The sequence below is a fragment of the Phoca vitulina genome, unplaced genomic scaffold, assembly GCF_004348235.1.
Source record: "Phoca vitulina isolate PV1807 unplaced genomic scaffold, GSC_HSeal_1.0 scaffold17, whole genome shotgun sequence".
NCBI lineage: Eukaryota > Metazoa > Chordata > Mammalia > Carnivora > Phocidae > Phoca > Phoca vitulina.
Window position 1 is genome coordinate 8,479,980 of NW_022589720.1, and position 7,936 is coordinate 8,487,915.

Below are 7,936 nucleotides of genomic sequence, written 5' to 3' on the forward strand. Positions count from 1 at the left end.
GTCTCTCCCCCCACTTCCATTATAAGAATCTCTTAAAGATGTCTACCATGAAGGTAGCTTTTCACATTAATAAGCAGAAAAGCTAACATCTCTGTTTGAAGCATTGCATTTGGAAAGTTGAAGGCTAGCACAAAGATGACAAATAAGTACTTGCCTTAAAATTACTTACAGAAATTACACTGGGAGCTCTTCCTATGGATAAGTTCTATCTTTACCTTTAGAAGCATAGGAAATACATTGCTCGCATTTTAACCAGATACCAATTTGTTCCCAGTTCAGGCTGTCAAAGGTTCAGAAACACTGGGGTCTGGTCACAGGGCTTGCCAACTGCAGGCTCTGTGTATTCTAATATTATGCTAATAATACCAATATAATATGTTAATATTAATCATTTATAATATAATGAGATATAATTATATTAATATATTATGTTACTATATCACATTAAATTAATGTAATGATATTTATTATTACATTAAGATTAAGGGAAATTATTTTGACTTGAAATCTTCTTCCCATTATTTGCCACATTTTGCTTCTAGTTTTGCCCAATGAAATTAAGTTAGATCAAGTCTAATCCCTTTTCTATATTCAAATATGAAGAATAAACTCTTGTCTCTCCAAGTCTGCTCTTGAAGAAATTTAACCTCAATGGGGATTAAAGAATGCACTTATTGTGATGAGCACAGGGTGATGTATGGAAGTGTTGAATCACTATACTGTATACCTGAAACTAATATTACATTTTATGTTGACTAACTGGAATCTAAATACAAACTTAAAAAAAAAAAAGAAATTTAACCTCATGTCACATAGTCTTAGCATGGGTCTTAGGGCTATTTTATACTTCAATCATTAATCAAAAAAAATAGATATAGGCCAAATTAGGATTTAAGAATAACCAGAATCTTAGAGGTGAGGTCATCTATTCTAGCTGCCAGCTTATTGGTATTCCCTTCAGGGTGTCCTTGAAAATGTAGAATTTTTTTTGTTAAAAAAATTAAAGATCTATTTTCAGAAGAATTCCACTGCAATCCTGTAAAGGTTGTACTACAACCTTTATCTTTTAACTTTGCTAAAGGAAAAGAGAGATTTCCAAAGCATGGCTTAGTAAATGTTATTGCAGTGCTTTCACATGATTTTTAAATATTTGTTATTGGTAAGATGTGAATAAAAGACTATGATTTTTCTTAGCTTAGAAAAAGCCTTGGCTCCATAGCTTAGGTGAATACACAATAAAAAGCGTACACAATACATAGTGACGACCATGGATTATTTATATATGTTGCTTAATTTTTTAAACTTTGGACTTTCTGGTTATTTTTTTTTTTTTTAAAGATTTTATTTATTTGACAGAGAGAGACACAGCGAGAGAGGGAACACAAGCAGGGGGAGTGGGAGAGGGAGAAGCAGGCTTCCCGCCGAGCAGGGAGCCCGATGCGGGGCTTGATCCCAGGACCCTAGGATCATGACCTGAGCCCAAGGCAGACGCTTAACGACTGAGCCACCCAGGCGCCCCTCTGGTTATTTTTTTGTTGGTGATTTTTAGTTAAATTTCACTGAGTTCAGAGACCATATATTATATAATTTTGATGGTTTGAATTTTGTTGAGATGTTCGTTATAGCACAGCATACGAACATTTTTGGTAAATATTTCTTATGCATGTGCCAAAAAGCGCATGAGTAGTGTAGTGTAGTGTAGTTTATATGACAATTACTTCATATTGGTTAATCATGTTTCTATCTTCGCATCCTTCCCCCCACCATGTGTGCTATCACTTACTGAAAGAAGTTGTTAAAATCTCTCACTGTGATTGCACATATGGCTATTTTTCTTTTCAGTTCTGTCAATTTTTGCTTTATGTGTTTTGAGGTTATGTTATCAGGTACATATTATTTGCTTTATCTTCCTCATGGATTGACCTATTTTTCCTTATAAAATGTTTCTCTTTACTTCTAGTCCATCTTCTTGCTTTTTGGAAGATAATTTATTTTTATTCTCTGACTTCTTTTAAGATTTTCTTATTGTCTTTGATTTTCAACTGCGATGTACTTAAATGTAATTTTCTGTGTATTTTTATTGCTGAGTTTATATTAGCTTTTAACTCTACAGTTTGATTTCTTTTATCAATTCCAGAAAATTTTCAGCTTTTTCTTTTTCAGCTGTTACTTCTGTCCCATCCTGTCTCTCCTCCATTTCTGAGATTCTAGGTACATACATGACAGGCCTTCTCACCGTATCCCACAACTTTCACTCATCTTTTTTATGTTTCCTCTTTTCCCCATCTGGGCTTCAGGATGGATATTTTAAATGGCATATCTTCAAAATCACAAATACTCTTTCTAGCTGTGTCTGTTGTTGAAACACACCTGCTATTGCTAATTTCAGTTATCGTATTTTTGGGGTCTAGAATTTCTATCTGATTATTTGAATAGATTTCAGTCCTCTGGTGAGATTCTCCATGGGGTCATCTGTTTTCTTGAAACCTAACAGTTAAAATTCTCGTCTCTTAACTCCCTTTAACTTGGATCACCTGCGGGTATGTTTTTATTTTGTTTTCTCCCCTTTGTCCTGCCTCTTGACATATCCTGGCTCTTGGTATATCTTCTAGTTTTTTACTGAATGCTGGAAATTCACATACATTAATACACATTATGAGAAATTGTTAGAGTCTCTGAATGATGTTACCTTATTCTGGAGAAAGGTCTTTTGATATGCAATGAGGGTAGGAGCATATCACTTCTATCCAATTGGGGACTGAATTGATTATAGTCTAATGTTCAGTCTTTGTAAGATCTAGTTGATTTCTAGTTTGCCCTTACTTCTAAGGTATAGCCCCTCAGTGGTCCCCACTGAAACCCTGCAATATTTTCCAGGACCCCTCTACTTGAGCAGGGATTCATGCCTGATTTTTACTTCCCCAATACCATCCAAGACTTCTAACTTTTTATCCTTTTGCAAGCTTTTTTTGTCATCCTGATTTCCCTACATTGTTTGGCCTGCACATCTTATATTTAGACAGTGTTTTGAGGGAAAAGTGGTTCAGACTATTGTGCTCAGTTGTCTTCACTCTCTTTCATTCCAGGATCTTGGTCTCTTAAGTACTGGTTCCTTTGGTAGGCCTGGGTGTCAAATCTCTTTCTTCCTCATATAAAGATGCCAGTTGTTGAATTTATGACCCACCATAAATTCAGGATGATCTCATCCTGAGATTCTTAACTTAATTACATCTGCAAAGACTCTATTTCCAAATAAGGTCACATTGGTACCTGGGGTTAGGATTTGAACAAATCATTTTTGGGGATACTCTTCAATCCACTGCACTCACACAAAAGTGTAGCAAATTATAGAATATCTATGCCAGCAAATGTGCCATCCCATGCTACACTGGAAGAACATGGTATGTGCCTAAGAATCTCATCCTCCCTAGACTGTCTATGGCAACTTGAAAGTTTCTGATAGGAAATGTGCTGGACAATATTTAATTTCTTACCAAGCTTAGCTTAACTAAGAGGCTGGTCTCCCATCAGCTTGAGGAACTGTTTTAGCCTCATCTAATGCAAACTATGGTGGCTCCCCACAGTGTTGGATGTGGTTCTACCACCTGCTGCATAAAGCAGTGATTTCATCTAAGAAGTAAATGTACTGGCAAACTCCAGGCCTGGCTGAAAGGCAAAAACTAATCTCCCGCTCTATCTCTTATAAACAACTGCTATTGAATTGTGTCCCTCCAAAATTCATATGTTGAGGACTTAACCTCCAGCTCCTTTCTTTGGAGACAGGTCTTTACAGAGGCAATCAAGTTAAAATGAGTCATTAGGATGGGCCCTAATCCAATATGACTTGTGTTCTTATAAACAGAAGAAATATGGTGATAAACATGCACATAGGGAGAATAAACACTCTGTGAAAGTGAAGGCAGAGATCAAGGTGATGCTTCTATATTAGGTTAAGGACCATGAAATCTTATCAGAAATAAGCTCTGGGAGAGGCACTGGAAGTTCTGGGAGAGGCATGGAACAGATTCTTCCTTAGAACCCTCATAAGAAACCAACCCTAATGACACCTTGATCTTGGACTTCAGGCCTCCAGGACTGTGAACATAATTTATGTTATTTAAACCACTCAGTTTGTAATATTTTAGCAGCCCTAGGAAAATAATCACATGCACATTTCTCATTTTCAAATTCTAACAGTAATGAATTTTTTCTCATTAGAATTATATGGCAAAATATTCAGAAATGTATAGACAGAGCTGTATTTTCCATGTTGTACATTTTTTAGTCATTCAGGTTTATTTTTCTGATATAGCAACAGGTTATCATTGTTGACATGATGCCAGGGATTTGCCAGGTGCTATTCTACCAGTGGTCACCTGAGCACATGGTTTGCCCATCTCCCCAGCAATGGAAGTGGGAGAATGTTTACCCAGGCTCATGATGCATTTATAATTCTGGAGGTTAAGAGATTACACCAGTTTTGAAATGAGGGAATTTTGCACAGTGCATGCCATAGATTAAATTTCCAAAACATTGCAAGGGTATCTCTTACTGCCAATGATAATTTTGCCAGTAGAGAGGCAAGTCATTAAAACAATCCAAATCTTGTTATGTTATTTATTGAAAATTGGATTTAGGCAAGGCTTGCAGTGGTTTATAGTCACTTCCAGAAAAAAAATAGCAAAGTAAATGCACTGCCTGTTTTGCTTTTAGAATTTTTGAATGGTGACCATGACCATGAAAAGACTGTCAGGTTAAGTTTTGTTTTGTTTCTGTTTTAGAAGACTTACCTAATAGTTACTTCACCAACTTTGGAGTTAACAAAGAACAAAGATATTTGACCATACTGAAAAAGGTTTTTCTTTTTCTATTTAGTTATGGATCTCAAACAAGTTTTGACATAGTAGTTTTACTTGGTAGTTAAAGGAAAACATTTCCCACATGTAAGACTTATCTCAAACTTAACATATACTCAACAAACAGGGATAGGAAATAACACAGGGACAAGATGTTCACATATGTTCTAATGACATGCTTTCACATGGAGTCTTTGAAGTTCTAAGAACAAATCCTCTGTTTGAACTTCCCTAAAGATCAATGAATTCACCAGTCTAAAGGAAAATAGCAGTGAAGACATTTTCAGATTCAGATTCCATTTTGCCTCTTAAAAAGATTTATTCTAGAATAATACCACTTCGTCAGGATATGCACCTGGCAATCCAAAAGTGGTCTTAAAGAAGCATCTAATGTGAACCAATAGAAATTGAGATCTCAACTATTTTTAAGTTTCTCTGAAAAAATAAAGGGTTTATGACAAGTTATGATTGCCCTGATGAATGACAGGCATGGTGGAAATAGGATGAAGCAAGATGAGAGTGAAACCTATCCTTGGTTAAAAGGAGTAGGGACTGATTAAGAATTGTTAGCTACTGAGCCACTGTAACCAGACATAACACATGAGAACATGTAATGACTGAAATTATACTGAAATGCTAACAATGAATCATTATGTACATGGAAATCGAACGGAGAAGAAAACATGGAAGGACAGGTCTCTATTGTTCCTGGGTATATCTTTAGATACACCCATCACAAAGAGAAGTAAGTGCACCTCCTTCACTGAAGGCTCTTGGGAGAAGCAGGGAAGGGAGCTCTCCAATTCCTATCTCTTACCAGAATATTCCTCTTGCCAAGGGTAGCACTGTATGAACACAGCCAGCACCCCTTAGTTCTCATAAATAGTCATGTTTCTCACTAAACCTGTAAGATACCAATAGTTTTAATCTGCTTTTATGGTGACTGCTCAAAGCTTTTGAAGGTGGGACCTTTGGAGCTCCCATAAGCACAGTTTGACACATTAACTCCTGAGTTCTCATAGTGGTCTTAAGGAAACAAATTTCAACTAAGATTGGGAGAAACTGGCATTGTATGATTTCCTCTGAATACCAGATAGAACTGTTTTTACTGATTCAAACCAACCTTGATAGATTACCCCGGAAAGAAAAATTGTACACATAAACAGATGGTTAATTGTTGTTTGGACTTGAAGAAACATCCTACCTAACATGTGAAATAATGTATTTCCATGTAGATGGAATCAGAAGCTTCAAATTTCAAAGAGCTGCTCAGAAAACTCAAAATGAGTAACCCAATAACCTTGCTTTACATCTTTGCCATGACTTTATGGTCTCCCGGGGAAAGAGTTTAGGGCACGTGTTCAAAACCCTGGTGTGGGGCTGCCTGGGTGGCTCAGTCACTTAAGCATTGGCTCAAGTCATGATCTCAGGGCTGTGAGATTGAGCCCCACGATGGGCTCCGGCTGGGTGCAGAGTCTGCTTGAGACTCTCTGTCCCTCTCCCCCCTGCTCTCTCTCTATCTCTCTAAAATAAGTAAATAAATCTTAAAAAAAATTCTAAAAGCACATCCAAACCTTTGTCCACACATATATATTTAATGGAGCTGTCATCAAGGCCTATTTATTTCTTTTTTCACTTAATATGATTATAAACATTTTCTGTATTTTAAGGTGGCCAACTTAATTACAGTTTTAAATCAAAGAAGAATATCTCTTTATGGCTAAATAATATTCTCTCTCTCTCCATATATATAGTGTTTTTGTATATATATTGCATATATATATTCCATTGTATATTGTAATATATACATCTTCTTTATCTATTCATCTATTGACGGACACCTCCATCACATGGGCTGCTTCCATAATTTGGCTACTGTAAATAATGCTGCAATAAACATAGGGGTGCTGGTACCCCTTTGAATTAGTGTTTTGTACTTTTTGGGTAAATACCCAGTAGTGCAATCACTGGATTGTAGGGTAGTTCTACTTTTAACTGATAACATATAGAATTGTTAAATCACTATATTGTACACCTGAAACTAATAAAACACTGCCTGTGAGCGATACTGGAATTAAAATAAAAAACCAATAAATAAAAAATAAAAGATAAATAAAAAAAGAAGAATATCTCATTGTGCAGATGCACCATCACTTAACAGAAGGAACATGTCTTTGTGTCCCCCGCCCCGCTCCCCCCCCCGGCTGTCTTTCTTCCCAGTGTCGATAACGCTTCAGAGAACAAGGTCCTGTGCACATTGCGTTCTCCTGCTGAATTACGTTTTTGGATTGTCCTCTCTGGAATGATGCAAGGGGCGTGGGTATCTCTGGTGCTCTTTCTGTGTGCTGCCTGTCATCCCTTCGCAACATTCTGGGCCCATTAGCAATACTATTGTCGTGGCAAGGTTTACCATGTTGTTTGTCTTCTGTGCGATAGCTCTGTGATGGAATTTGTCCTTTCTGTTCCTGTTCTCTTACCATACCTCCTTTTCTCTATCCCCAGTTTGCAAAACCCCTGTTTGGTAAGTGTCTTCAGTGTGACCGCCTTTTACCTCTCCAACGACAACGTTGCATGGAGAACAGGATGCCAGCAGGAGCAGCAGGGGTGGGGAGTGGGAGAAGAACATTCCTGGCAGTGTGCAATGTGATTGATATCCTCAGACTCCCTGTGGAATCTTCAGTAAAATCTCATTGCTCACTAACATCTTGTGTGGTTAATTTTATTTTTGAAGAATGGGAGCACTGAATACCGCTTGAGGTCAGATGACTCCGAGTTGGACGACAGCCATATCAGGTTCTGTGGTCACACACTCAGCCTCAGGAGCCCCCCTCAGCCCGCAACCAACACTCAGGGTCGGCAATGCTGACACCTATGGAAGATTCTGTAGTTTGGATTTATCATCATCCTCATGAAATAGTTTCCTTTTTTCGTTCCTCTTTGTCCACACTGAAGTTCATTCTGCAGACATTTTATTGAGTTCTTACTATGCATTAAGTGCTGAAGGGATGATAAAGGGAGCTAATGCTTGTATTCTTCTTTAGAGCTTAAAGTGCTGTCACGTGTATTAGTCTCTTGGATAT

At 37.3% G+C, this 7,936-nt stretch overlaps 1 long non-coding RNA gene across 1 annotated transcript in view; it reads left to right on the forward strand.

Moving 5' to 3' along the window:
- The window catches only part of LOC116639135, a 29,515-nt gene extending 22,032 nt beyond the window's left edge, over positions 1-7,483 (forward strand). The window contains exon 3 of the long non-coding RNA XR_004300773.1: positions 7,359-7,483. This is a non-coding gene — a long non-coding RNA (uncharacterized LOC116639135). The remainder of the gene's footprint in view (positions 1-7,358) is intronic.
- Positions 7,484-7,936: the final 453 nt, after the last annotated feature.